Source organism: Podarcis pityusensis (assembly GCF_964106645.2).
Source record: "Podarcis pityusensis genome assembly, chromosome: 12".
NCBI lineage: Eukaryota > Metazoa > Chordata > Lepidosauria > Squamata > Lacertidae > Podarcis > Podarcis pityusensis.
In genome coordinates, this window is record NC_138037.1 from 9,071,665 (window position 1) to 9,086,216 (window position 14,552).

At 47.3% G+C, this 14,552-nt stretch overlaps 1 protein-coding gene across 1 annotated transcript in view; it reads right to left on the bottom strand.

Annotated features, from left to right (window-relative positions):
* The window catches only part of LOC308459058 (mitogen-activated protein kinase kinase kinase 3-like), a 118,147-nt gene extending 103,965 nt beyond the window's left edge, over positions 1–14,182 (bottom strand). The window contains exon 1 of the mRNA XM_080974116.1: positions 13,611–14,182. The gene's annotated coding sequence lies outside the window, so the exon portion shown is untranslated. The remainder of the gene's footprint in view (positions 1–13,610) is intronic.
* Between the last annotated feature and the right edge of the window lie 370 nt (positions 14,183–14,552).

Below are 14,552 nucleotides of genomic sequence, written 5' to 3' on the forward strand. Positions count from 1 at the left end.
AGTGTTCTGTTTGCAGTCAAGTAGCATGTAAATTTTATCATAGAATCATAGAGTTGGAAGAGACCACAAGGGCCATCGAGTCCAACCCCCTGCCAAGCAGGAAACACCATCAGAGCACTCCTGACATATGGTTGTCAAGCCTCTGCTTAAAGACCTCCAAAGAAGGAGACTCCACCACACTCCTTGGCAGCAAATTCCACTGTCGAACAGCTCTTACTGTCAGGAAGTTCTTCCTAATGTTTAGGTGGAATCTTCTTTCTTGTAGTTTGGATCCATTGCTCCGTGTCCGCTTCTCTGGAGCAGCAGAAAACAACCTTTCTCCCTCCTCTATGTGACATCCTTTTATATATTTGAACATGGCTATCATATCACCCCTTAACCTCCTCTTCTCCAGGCTAAACATGCCCAGCTCCCTTAGCCGTTCCTCATAAGGCATCGTTTCCAGGCCTTTGACCATTTTGGTCAAAGGTCCTCTGGACACGTTCCAGTTTGTCAGTGTCCTTCTTGAACTGTGGTGCCCAGAACTGGACACAGTACTCCAGGTGAGGTCTGACCAGAGCAGAATACAGTGGCACTATTACTTCCCTTGATCTAGATGCTATACTCCTATTGATGCAGCCCAGAATTGCATTGGCTTTTTTAGCTGCCGCGTCACACTGTTGGCTCATGTCAAGTTTGTGGTCAACCAAGACTCCTAGATCCTTTTCACATGTACTGCTCTCAAGCCAGGTGTCCCCCATCTTGTATTTGTGCCTCTCATTTGTTTTGCCCAAGTGCAATACTTTACATTTCTCCCTGTTAAAATTCATCTTGTTTGTTTTGGCCCAGTTCTCTAATCTGTCAAGGTCGTTTTGAAGTGTGATCCTGTCCTCTGGGGTGTTAGCCACCCCTCCCAGTTTGGTGTCATCTGCAAATTTGATCAGGATGCCCTTGAGTCCATCATGCAAGTCGTTGATAAAGGTGTTGAATAAGACCGGGCCCAAGACAGAACCCTGTGGCACCCTACTAGTCACTCTTATCAAACCAAAACCTGGCCAGGCCACTCCCCAGTCCTGCTCTGCACGCCCCACAAATGCTTTTGCACCTTGCATAAAAGCATCCTTCAACCATGATAATCCCTCTTAGTTGCCTGGATGGAGAGAGGCAAGAATATGCGTGTCAAAGAGAAGAGTCATATCTGTTGCGCCACACACTCTTTTTCCCTGGTCCTACTCCTCACCGCCATGCGGCCCCCAGAATATTCCCATGGGGGAAGGGTGTTGCTTTGGGGCTGCAAAGGGTCCCCCACTCCTGGACCAGGTCTAGGAGATCCAGGTTCAAATTCTCAGGCAGCCATGAATCTCAATGGGTGACCTTCGGCCAGCCAGTCTTTCTCAGTCTAGCTTACTTCACAGGGTTATTGTGAGAATCAAGTGGGAGGGGAAATAAACGTGCTCCCCTGAGCGCTTTGGAGGAACAGCGAGATAAGAATCAACGCAAACAAATAAACAATGACTACTAACCAATGACTAGTACAGTGGTACCTCAGGTTAAGTACTTAATTCATTCCAGAGGTCCGTTCTTAACCTGAAACTGTTCTTAACCTGAAGCACCACTTTAGCTAATGCTGCCGCCGCGCCACCAGAGCACGATTTCTGTTCTCATCCTGAAGCAAAGTTCTTAACCTGAAGCCCTATTTCTGGGTTAGGGGAGTCTGTAACCTGAAGCGTCTGTAACCTGAAGCGTATGTAACCTGAGGTACCACTGTAAAAGCGGAATTGTGCAAAACGGGGATGAGGAGGAATGAGATGCTCAAATTTAGAAGCAATCTGGCGATTTCTTTAACTCAAATCTGCGCCCGGAAAGATCTGGCTTTCTCAGGTGTGGAATTTTGATAGGTTTTTTAGCATTCCGGCCAATGTTGGTTTCGCATTACGAAGACGTTTAGGCAGGGAAGAATACGCAAAATCAAGTCCTTTCGCTTGCATAGGAGAAAATGTCGTAAAAAGTCGGCTTCTCTTAGTCCCTTAAAGCAGAGGTGGGCAGGCTTCAGTCTTGCACAATATACTTTGGGATTTTTTTTAAACTAGAACCTTGCAAAAGGCATGCCATTAAAATTAAAGAACTCTCAGCCCAATAATATTTTCCGACTATCAGACATGAACTGAGATGGCATACAAAAACCCCCACTCCTCCTTGCCTCCTGCCTGCCTGTGCATTCTTCCCCTGGGGGAGGGGAACTAATTACGTCGCTGCCACCATTAAGAAATTGGGAATCGGAAATCCTTTCCAATCTACTTCAGATCACTCAGAGATCTTACCAGTAGAACCTGATGTGCCTTCAATGCCGTGGGAGACTACCGAAATAGCTTTCCTGGTGCTATTTCTGACCCAAATGCCTTCTATCGCCTGCAAGAAAGGCCTACACCTGAATCCCAAAGAGATGCTGCATTCGGAAACCGCCGCATAACCAATGTCAGCGTCCCGCGATCACAACTGGAAATGAGCGAGCAGGTGAAAAGCAAGACGTCCTCAGCTCCTCATCAGCCACATAGATGGAAGAAGCAACGCAGCCTTGGGGTTGTCAAGATCTTTTCTAGGAGGGCTCCTATGCCTGTGACTGCTGCTCAGCCACCAGAAACATGGGAGGTAGAAGTTTATCTCCATCACTGAATTAGGATACTGGGAAAAAGCTTCACCTATTGTCAAGTGGGTTCCAGGTTACTGAAGGGCCAAACTTGGCCCTCCAGCTGTTTTGGGACTACAACTCCCATCATCCTTAGCTAACAGGACCAGTGGTCAGGGATGATGGGAACTGTAGTCCCAAAACAGCTGGAGGGCCAAGTTTGGCCATCACTGCTCTAAGTCACCTTGGCCAACCAATCATATTGCTCTGACTGGGTAGGAAGGGACAGCAAACTTCTAGTTCTCCGGATATTGCTGGATTACAACTCGCATCAGCCCCTGCCAAAATGGCAAATGGTCAGAGACAATGGGGGTGGCAGTCCAAGAGCACCTGAAGGACTACAGGATAGCCACTCCTGACCTACATACAGCACAGTCTGGGGACTGAGAAGGAATGTGGGTGACGTCACCGGAACCAGCCAATGCGTCCCCTTCTATAGCTGGCCTTTCCTCGGTTTGTTGAACTGAACCACTCTGAAAACTTGTGGAATTGGATCAGGATACAAAAGAAGAAGCACATTTGTACGGAACGTCACAAGGCTGTCTCCAGATCAGGTACACGGATCTCAAAAACGAAACATCGGCCTTCATCCTAGCACATGAGACTTGCAGGAAAAGCAACGGACTCGGCGTCTACAACAACCAGTGCACTGGGTGGCAAAGTAAGGGGTGTCTCATGGCAGGAACAGGTGTGAAATCATCTGTCCATAAGAAGCCAACTTCTTCCTTGCCGCTCGAAAACACACCGCCTTCCTTTGACTTCCCTTGAAGCGATTCTGAGCGCAGCGTGATTAGTCATTTTGGCCTACGCTTCTTTAGATGAACGACGGGGGGTTACGGGAAAGCCACAGCCAGGCCTCGCTTTGGGACCAGCAGCCTACGTATCGCTTTCTGAGAAAAGCAAACATCATGTCTGGCGTTTCTGCACAAAGAAAATAACTGAGATGAATCCCATATTTCCTCCCCGGGCTCACATAATCTATTTTCCAGAACACGTGGTGCACAGAAAAGACATTCAGTCTGATTCTCGTGGAGGGGGAAAGTTTGCAATTTAATCGCACACAAGGTTTCCATCGCTACAAACGCCCCGGGAACAGAGGCAGCTAAGAGGGATTTATCCAGCTCGGCCTTATGGGACATGGAACCCCGAGAGAAGAACAGCCTCTTTCAGCACATCCCCTTTCCACATTGACTTGGACATTTCTCGGTCAAGGATAGGAGAAACTCTTAGCTAAGGAACTTAGTGGCCTTGTTCCTTCCTGGGCAACCTCCCAGAAGCCACATGCCATGGTTTGGCACAATCAGAGGCGAAGGTGAGCGTAGCAAGGGATGAAGATTCTCACTTTGTGCAGGAGACTAGCGTCAACACACTCACACATCCCTCTGAAGCCTCTATCCAGGGAAGCAAGAAGCATTCAAGAGTTCAACTTGGACCCATTATCACCAGGTAAAGGTAAAGGGACCCCTGACCATTAGGTCCAGTCGTGGCCGACTCTGGGGTTGCGGCGCTCATCTCGCTTTATTGGCCGAGGAAGCCGGCGTACAGCTTCTGGGTCATGTGGCCAGCATGACTAAGCCGCTTCTGGCGAACCAGAGCAGCACATGGAAACGGCGTTTACCTTCCCGCCGGAGTGGTACCTATTTATCTACTTGCACTTTGATGTGCTTTCGAACTGCTAGGTTGGCAGGAGCAGGGACCGAGCAACGGGAGCTTACCCCGTCGTGGCGATTTGAACCGCCGACCTGCTGATCGGCAAGCCCTAGGTTCTGTGGTTCAACCCACAGCACCCAAAAGGTACAAAGCCAGCTGCAGAAATTCCCAAGCGCCAGAGAAGCCCGGAGGACCACATTTGCCCCTCACCCTGGACCTGAGGTTCCCCATCTCTGCTGTACGTGGTCAGGGAAGAGGCCCGACCCCCTGGCACATCTATTCACACACACACACCTTCATTTCTTTGCCTTGCAAACGATGTAAAAATATGGGCTCTGTGCATAGGCACGCAGACAAGACCTACACTGTCCTTACTTCTCAGAATGGCAGGATACAGGGTGATTATTATTACTATTAAATTTCTATACTGACCGTCATCTGAAGATCACGCAATGGTTTGGAATATAAAAACACAAAATACGTACCATAATCTCAAAAGCAACACACACACCCTGTTTCAAAGGCCACAAATGGTTTTATTAGTCAAAGGCCTGGGAGAAGAGGAGTGCTTTTGCCTAAAGATATGTAAGGAAGGTGTTAGGCGAGCCTCCCTGGGCAATAGCATTCCACAAATGGGGAGCCACCACAGAAAAGGCCCCGTTCTCATGTGGCCGCTTTCTGGAGCTATCACAGAGGGGTCACACAAAGAATGTGTATATGGCAGCTCAGCACTATGGATTCTATGCGTGTATATCTCAGTGGTAGGAATTGGCAGGGGGGGCGAAATGGTTTGTTTCACATTTTTAAACGTGAACCTACCTAATTTGCACTTTGCAAATTGGCCTTACACCATTTAGGGCTTTTTTTAAAAAAAAGTACCACCAACCAGAATCAGTGTGCTGGCTGATCCCAGGGGAATTCCCCTCGGCCACTTGTGTGTCACTCTTAACATCCAGAGTCTTGGATGGGATGCTTCAAAATGCTCTGTTTGTTACAATCCAACACACACAAGCCCCACGAAAACATTTGCATGTGTGTCAGAAGTGGGACATTTCAGCCGAGGAGGGGAAATCCAGGCGTAGTTTCAAACCCATGAAATAACACGCAGCCCAGGGAAAAAATGCCTGCAATCTGCACGTAACAACGTCAACCTCTGTTTGACAAGACCGCAGAAGGACCCACATCTCAATCTAGTCCAGCAGCTATTAAGAGAGCCTTTCCCTCTTTGCTTCAGGTTTCAACCAGCTCCAATGGCCTACGACATAAAGCATCTCTTTTTAGCACTTGCAAAACACAGCGCCAGTTGTGGCTTTCTGAGCACTGAAAACCAAGACACATTGAGGAGGAGCAGGCGGGGAGGAAAAGACCCAAAAGACACCACTTTAATGGAGAGGTATATAAAGGGGCCTTTGAAATCGACAGCGGCACATTCTCCTGGAAGCCGCAGGAATCCCACCGAGCTCAGAGACGCCTTCCACCAAAGAGGTTTATTTTTCTGCGTTTCCACACAGTCCAAATCAATTCTCGCTTTGGCACAAGGCGGGCGAAACTCGTCGCGGCACGTCCGTCCGCTGGCCAAGCAGCGACTATATTTAACTGTTTCGGAAGTCCAGCCTGCCCCTTGTGTGTCCCTAGGGTCAGGAGGCGGTCTTAAAACACACATACAAAGAAACATCTCCGGAGGGAAGCTGGTCAGGTGTGCCACATGCGTGAAGCAGAAGTCTTGCAGGTCAGAAAAATGATCCCCTGCTACGGGAAAGGAGCTGGAGGAAGGAGCCGCAAGCAAGTCAACCAGGGATTCCGCCATCACATCCCAGAAGCCTCTCAATGCTATCAATCACTGCCCAGAGAGCCAGTCTGACCCAACCTGTGTTCCCCTCATTCTGCTTTTAGACTGTCCAGCCATCAACTCTGGCCCAGTTCTCACACGCTAATAACCCATCCTGTAAAGGTGAAAAGGTTATGTCCAGTCAACGGTGACTATGGGGTTGCGGCACTCATCTTGTTTTCAGGCTGAGAAAGCCGGCGTTTGTCCACAGACAGCTTTCTGGGTCATGTGGCCAGCATGACTAAACCACTTCTGGTGCAATGGAACACAGTGATGGAAACCAGAACGCACAGAAACGCCATTTACACTGGTACATCAGGTTAAGTACTTAATTCATTCCGGAGGTCCATTCTTAACCTGAAACTGTTCTTAACCTGAAGCACCACTTTAGCTAATGGGGCCTCCTGCTGCCGCCACGCCGCCGGAGCACGATTTCTGTTCTCATCCTGAAGCAAAGTTCTTAACCTGAGGTACTATTTCTGGGTTAGCAGAGTCTGTAACCTGAAGCGTCTGTAACCCGAGGTACCACTGTGTATATATATATGTATATATGTGTGTGTGTGTGTGTGTGTATTTTCCCTGGACAAGTGACTTTTCTTTTTTAAGCTTTCAAGGTTCTTAACCTAGCTCAAGATTGCCTCCTGAACTAGCCAGGTGCTTAACTGATAATAAATCACAGTCAGCCCATCGTTTGAAAAATAAGACTTTCGAGCCATCTTGCCCCAAAATGGCAACTAGACATTCTGTTTGGGCGACTATAACCTTGGTTTAAGGAGCCATTTGGCACCTAGCTTAAATATCTGAGTTTCTAACACTGGGAGAACCCCAATGACATGGAGAAACAGAGAAACCCTCAATAATCCCAAGGGAGCCCACCCCTCCAATAAGCTCCTGTCCTACCCTCAAGAGTGAAGGGACCAGAAGACCCAGGAAGAAGCACAGAGTGGCTTTAGGAGTGCCCATTTGGCTTCCAGGGGAGGGTCTGCAGAGGAGGGGAAGGAATGTCCAGTTGCAAACAATGACCCAGCAGCTCATCAGAGAGAGAAGATGCTGGCGGTGAGAATATAAGTCAGGGTAGGGAAGTTTTTTCAGCTTAGGGACCACATTTCCTTGCTGTCAAATTTCCATGGTCCACGTAACAATGGTGTTTAGGGTGAGAGGCAAAAAACCAGGTACAGTGGTACCTCGGGTTAAGTACTTAATTCGTTCTGGAGGTCTGTTCTTAACCTGAAACTGTTCTTAACCTGAAGCACCACTTTAGCTAATGGGGCCTCCTGCTGCCGCCGCGCCGCCAGAGCAGGATTTCTGTTCTCATCCTGAAGCAAAGTTCTTAACCTGAAGCACTATTTCTGGGTTAGCGGAGTCTGTAACCTGAAGCGTATGTAACCTGAAGCGTATGTAACCCGAGGTACCACTGTAGGGCCAGAAGCAAAACTGGGCAGAGCAATGGATGTGACTTTTACCTTTGTACAGCTGATTGTACTGAAAAACACACAGTCCTCTCTGTCGCCAGTCCAGGCAAGCAAAGGGCTCCAACAGAGTCGAGACTCCACCTGGGTTTTGTACACCTCCCCACAATTGGGTCCACAACCGACTGAGGTCAGAAACACAGTGCCATCACTCAGGAGAAACCCAAAAAACAAGCGTATCTGTATAGCTGAGGTCAGCAACCTCAAAGACCGAGAGGCAAGGTCTTTGAAAGGTCAGTAGCACAGAAGATCAGTCAATGAAATCGAAGCACAGTTCAGAAGAGTCCTGTGACCTGAACGACGTTTGTCCCAACAGCTAGCAGACTTCAATTGAGAGGCACAGCTGCAATCCTCAAGCCACTGACATGGGAGCTTGCCCAGAAAGTGTCAAAATCCAGTGTATTCAAAAGGACTTCTGAGTTGACATGGTAAGGACTGCTCTGCTCTATAGTCTGGTGCCTCAGGCTCCACCCAAAAACAGCTGCAAGCACTTAATTCTGCTTTCATTGAGTCCCTTCCTCCCAAGGAATCCCTTACTCATGAGTCGCTCTGTCCCCCTTGGGCTTCAAGACACACGTTCCTCCATGATGTGGCCAATTGACTTTGGCCTCTGTGGCATCTACATTCTCTGAGGCTGGGAGGGATTTTTTCCTGCCACAGGTGAGTCATAGACACCCCCCTCCATGGGTCCTTCCATAGCAACAGGCTTGATGAGGTCTTCGTTCGGATGCAAACCATCCTCAGTGCCAGAGTTGGGGGCACCATCTGTTCCCCCAGGATCTCCTGGATCTGTGGTCACTCTGGGTCTTTTGACGGAGGAAGAGTTTGGGGTCAGGCCAGGGCCTGGCAGTCTCCTCTGGACCCATGCGAAGCAACAGCTCCTATTGACCTCCAAGACATGGAGCTCGCTTGTTCCAGCTCCCACACTAGGTGCTAGTCATGGCCACCCCAAAAGCTTAGAAACAGCACATGGCAACTCAAGAAAACAAAGCTGATCCTGCAGGATCAGGCCCATTCTAGTCCAACATCCTGTTCTTACAGCAGCCACCAGATGCCCCAAACAGAAACAAGAGCACTCCCACTCAGGCCAGTGGCTTCCGGCAACTGGTCTTCAGCAGCCATTGATAGTCTTCCCCTCCATGAACTTGTCCAGTCCTCTTTTAAAGCCATCCAAGTTGGTGGCCCATCACCGCCTCCTGTGGCAGGGAGTTCCACAGTCTACCTATTTGCTTCATGAAGAAGCCCCTTTCTTTTATCTGTCCTGAACCTTCCAGCGTTCCCCTTCATGAGATGTCCCTCAGATCCAGAAAGTCTTCTCTACCCAACTTTCTCCAGGCCATGAATAATTTTGTAACCAGAAAGGGCCTTCCCGGTGGTGGCCCCTTTGCTTGTGGAATGACTTCCCCAGGGAGGTCTTCCTGGTGCTTAATTTAATGTCACCCCCCCCCTACAGCAGCCACATAAAGGTAAACGGACCCCTGACCATTAGGTCCAGTTGTGGACAACTCTGGGGTTGCGGAGCTCATCTCGCTTTATTGCCCGAGGGAGCCGGTGAACAGCTTCCGGGTCATGTGACCAGCATGACTAAGCCGCTTCTGGCAAACCAGAGCAGCACATGGAAACGCCATTTACCTTCCCGCTGGAGCGGTACCTATTTATCTACTTGCACTTTGACGGGCTTTCGAACTGCTAGGTTGGCAGGAGCAGCGACCGAGCAACGGGAGCTCACCCCGTCGCGGGGATTCGAACCACCGACCTTCTGATCGGCAAGCCCTAGGCTCTGTGGTTTAACCCACAGCGCCACCCCCGTCCCACACCAGCCATATAGACCTGTTTATTCTCACCAACCTTTTAGTTCTGATCTTTTCAGCTGTTTGAGGTTGTGATCCAATGTTGTTGGCATGGTTTTCACACACACACCCGGGTTTACACTGACCATTTCAGTGCTGTGTTGTGGACTTAACACTCTAGGGGTTGTATTATATCTGGCCCAGAAAATGCTATTTTTTAAGGTGACTTATAAATACAGTTTTTAGAAAGCAGGTGGGATGGGGATAGGGTAGCCCAGAATCTTTGTTGAACTGAGATGAACCAAAAGGGTGAAGCTGGAAATCCATTCAACAAAATCAAAGCAACATACATGGGAGCCAGCAGAAGTTTCCATCCTCTGTTGCAGGATCTTAGGATGAAACCAGTTCCTATTACAGGGCTGGTACCAAGATTCCAGCAGGATTCTTCCAGGGTGCCCCACAGAAGCTCTTTTCTCCCGAAACAAGTTCTGACGCAGCACTGGAGCTGTGTGTGTTTTTGTAGCACGAAGAATCCAAGGTTTTAAAATGCTCTTTTCATTCTGTATGGAGGTTTCTTGTGTCAGTTACTGAGTCAGAGATTACCTGCCAAGCCCAGCACCCCCACCTCGATTAGAGGAAGGTAGCAACAAATAAATATAAGCCAAGCAATGGCTACCTAAGTGCCATACCTTTTAGAAGACATCTGAAGGCAGCCCTGTTCAGGGAAGCTTTTAATGTTTAATAGGTTTTTGTATTTTAATATTCTGTTGGAAGCCACCCAGAGTGGCTGGGGAAACCCAGCCAGATGGGCGGGGTATAAATAATAAATTATTATTATTAAAATAATAAATTATTATTATTAAAATAATAAATTATTATTATTATTATTATTATTATTATTATTATACCCTCAGCCATTTGCTGAGCTACTGTGATGTCACAGAATGCCCACCCTCAATCTAACTATCCATATTCTAATTTTTTTAAATGATATTTATTAGAGTTTCAGAAAAGATTACAAAAATAAGAAAAAGGAAAAAAGGAAAAAAGAAAATACAAAATACAGAAAAATAAAAACAATTAAAAACAAATCAATCTTTCCATGTCTTGTCTTTCATTTACTTGTTTCCCTGACCTCCTCACACCTCCCTTTTTTGTATTCCAGTTCAGTTAGTTAATTCAGCAAATCCTTTCCCTCTTTGCTTTTATCCTAATCCTTTATCTTAATATATTATAACTTTAGATTCTCACCTATTAACAATCCATTTTTACATACTCCTTTGTAACATTGCTGTTAAAAACCACTTAACTTCATTCCGACATCATTCTAACATTCATTAATTTTGCAGTATTTCTGTAAATAGTCTTTAAATTTCTTCCAGTCTTCTTCCACTGACTCTTCTCCCTGGTCTCGGATTCTGCCAGTCATTTCCGCCAGTTCCATATAGTCCATCACCTTCATCTGCCATTCTTCCAGGGTGGGTAAATCTTGTGTCTTCCAATACTTTGCAATAAGTATTCTTGCTCTAACTATCCATATTCTAAGTGAATGTTCTGTTTTGTGTTGCGAACGGCCCCGTGAACTTTGGGTGAAGGGCGGCGTACAAATTTAATTAAATCAATACTATTCTTAATTCTTATCCTTTCATCTGCATGCTGCCCTATCCTATATCTGAGGGTAGTTTGCAGCATAAATAAATAAAATGTAGCCGTTCCAGCTATTTTCTTTCCTCTCCCTGCACTATGCTCCTCACTTGTAATGGATTTTAGTCCAATGCAATAAATGAATGAATGAGTCAACCACTATTCTCAGATATATTTGCAAACATCTGGTTTTGTATCTTGATTTTATTCTGCGAACCGCCCTGAGACCCCCAGGTATAGGGTGGTATATAAATTCAATAAATAAACAAACTAATAAATAAAATCTGGTTGGCGCCTGTGGGAACATGATGTTGGAGCGCATAGGCCACCGCCACTGGTCTGATCCAGTAGTCTCTTCTTATGTTCTGCCCTTTAAAAAGGGAGGGACTTATTGATGTACCTTCTAGGAATGTAAGGAGAGTCTGTCTCCTGGATCAGGTCAATGGCTCTTCAAGTTCAGCATCCTGTTCTCACAGTGGCCAACCCAACAGATGCCCTTGAGAAACTCGCAAGCAGGATCCGGCCACAATAATACTCTCCCCTCCTGCAGTTTCTAGGTAGTTTCGCTCCCATATATTGTAGCGTTGTCACTTTTAGTTTTAGAAAAATGGGGGAAATGCAGCTAATACTGATCCTCATTTGTTCCTTCCTCATTAATCCAGAATAACTACCGCCAAACACTGCTACTCCCTGCCCAAATCCTTCATTAAGAAAGCAGATTAAGACTCTCCAGCCAATACTTACATATCACGAATTGAAAAGCGAAGGGGCCAGAGAACACTATTTCCCTGCCCCTCCTGGACGGCCTTCGCTTATTTTGTCGCTTTAAAAGGTATCCGCGATACGCCACAAAGCAATCAAACGTCTGTTAAATTACCCGGAAGCTGCATCCAGCTGAACTAATAATGGAGTCTGAAGTCTTTACTGCTGTTCAGATTATCTAACTGCTTTGACTTCTTTTCCTTGAGTTATGGCAAGAACAAGACCAGGGTGGAGCAGGGGGAGGAAAGCAGGAGGAGGAGGAGGAGGAAGAGGCATCCCATAATAAATAAATCCGTGGGAAACGGCAAATTCAAAGCCAGGTTTTTCTCATTCCAAATTTCCCCAAATCTGTGCAGGAGATGGGATTTGTAGATAATCAGTGCACATGAGTGGGGTGTGGTTTTGAAACAAGTGCTATACTGTATATGAAGAGTGAGGGGTGTGAGTTGAGCGCCACACCCCTTATTTCCATCATCCCTGTGTTGCCAGGATGACACCCACAGATTATCCACAAAATTGTTGTTGGCTGGGCAGGGCTATTACATGCCAAGGCTCACGAGCATGTCTGAAATTGACCTGCAGTCTTTGTTTTAAATCCAGATCCGTGCAGGAGTTGGGAAAAAAAATTCTGCACATGGGCAGAAGAAACGCTCTTTTTTATTATTATTACTCCCCTGTCACAGGGCTGGACTCCAGCCTTCAGGACAGGTTCAGAGGCTCCTACTCATAACGAATTTCCTGGACTGGTTTCCAGTTGCAAAAGCAACACCTGCCGCAGCAATGCCAAGCTCTGCAGGAAATCACTGTTTAACACAGCTAAAGTGGTATATAAAAAAATAAATATATGAACTCCTCGGAAGCACGTCAGCCTGGTTTTGCAGGAAACGATGCAGCCCCAAAGTCTCTCTTGCATACTGCTGTGTATGCAGATTAACTAAAGTTACTTCCCGCAACGCCCAAAAGAGAAACCTTAAGTAAATATAACAGACAATAACATACACACACATATATAAATGCAGGTTTAAAATGAAAAAAAAAGGGGGGTCTGGTCCAAGCCAGAACTTTTCCCCAACTTTAGAACACTTTTTGAGATTATTCTGTGCTAAGTGAAAGGCACTCTGTACATGCACATAGGCACCCACTTAAAAAAAATTATTTCATCAGAATTTTCAGAACTGAACCTGGAACTTCTGGATAAGGACTAAGAGGTTCCAGAGCAAACAAAGTTAGTCATATTTTAAAATCCTGCTTTCATATGATGAAAAAAATCATGGATGCAACCTTTGTAGAGTTTTAGACAGGACTTTGGAAGGTTGTGCCACCGATCGCTATAGTTAATCCCGAAGTTTTGCAGCTCTCGGACTCGATCTCCGCAACCATCACTGACTTAGCATTTCATAACCCAAAAGGTCACTGGATTATGGTGAATCAGGGGAGGGCTGGGTGGCTGATCGCGGAATATCTGGCAAGCTTTTTTCGGAGCGGCGCGCGTTAAGAAGACGACGCTTGTACTACAGTCTTAGGAGCCAACAACACGAAACAGGAAACGCGAGACGCGGAGAGGAGAGGAGAAAAAAAGTTTTCAGAAGAAGCAGAAGGTGGAGTCCCAACAAACTTCGCTCGATCCCGCAGCACTAAAAATAAAATAAAATAAAGTCGTCGTCCCCCCCCCAAAAAACCCCCCCACACACACACAACCTAAACCAACCACCCCTCCATCAAAGCAGATTGTGACATGGGTGGCAGAGGAAAGATATTAAGGCTCTACCCCTCCATGAAAAGCTGCAATAAATAAAATAAACCTTGCCTTTTTTCGTTTCTGCAAGAAGTCGAGGGCAGTTCTTATGAGGTCGTCCTCGCTTCCGTGGGCTCCATATCCGACGCCTTTTTCCCCGATGCCAAACTTGGAGAGGAGGCGGAGGAAAATTGGCTGAGATGGGGGGGCCCCACTCCGCACACCAGGATGGGGAGGGAGGGGAGCGCGGGATCGCGACTTCTTTCGCCTCCAAGCCCCCTCAGAGGTCCACGGCAGCTGAACACCCCACCCCAGGAAAAGAAGGAAATCCAGAATTTGAGCGCTTTCCCCGGCTGCAAACTCCTGATGCAATCCGTCCGTGCGCACCTCTTCGCGGAAAGGGGAGGAAAAACTCCGCGCAACAAGTTTCCTGCTTGCACGCAAAGAAAAGAAAACGAATCACGGAGGAGAAGGTGGAGGGGTTCAATAGGCCCCCCTGGATCAAGCCCGGGTGGGTGCAAAAACAAAACCAAACAGAAAAGATGCGAGGATTTAATAGCCAAGCGCCTGGAAACTTTTCGCTCTCTCGGGTTCGTCCTGCACAGCTGCAGAGCGCAGCTCTCGGCAAAGGGCTCGGGGACAAAAGCTACAGGAAGAGATGACGGCAAAGGCGCTCGCAGCCAATAGGAGCCCGGGAAGGCTTCTGCGGGGTCGGCGCTTTTCGGATCCGGGCGCTGGACCCTTTCCCACCTCTTCTTCTTTCTTTTTGCAAGCTCTCCGGAGGGAGATCTCGCTGCTCAGGTGGTTCCCGCTCGGGGCTGGCCGAGCCAGTGCTGGGAGCACGCGATTCTCTTTTTGGGCCCCCCTCTAAAAGCTGTAGATCTGTGATAGTTGAAAGATTAATATAAAAACCTGTTGAAGGGAAGGAGGGAAGTCCGTGCTTGAAAGCTTTGGAAAACAAGTGTATATAGGATTGTTGAACATTAGTGTATTTGTTTTGTTTTGTTTG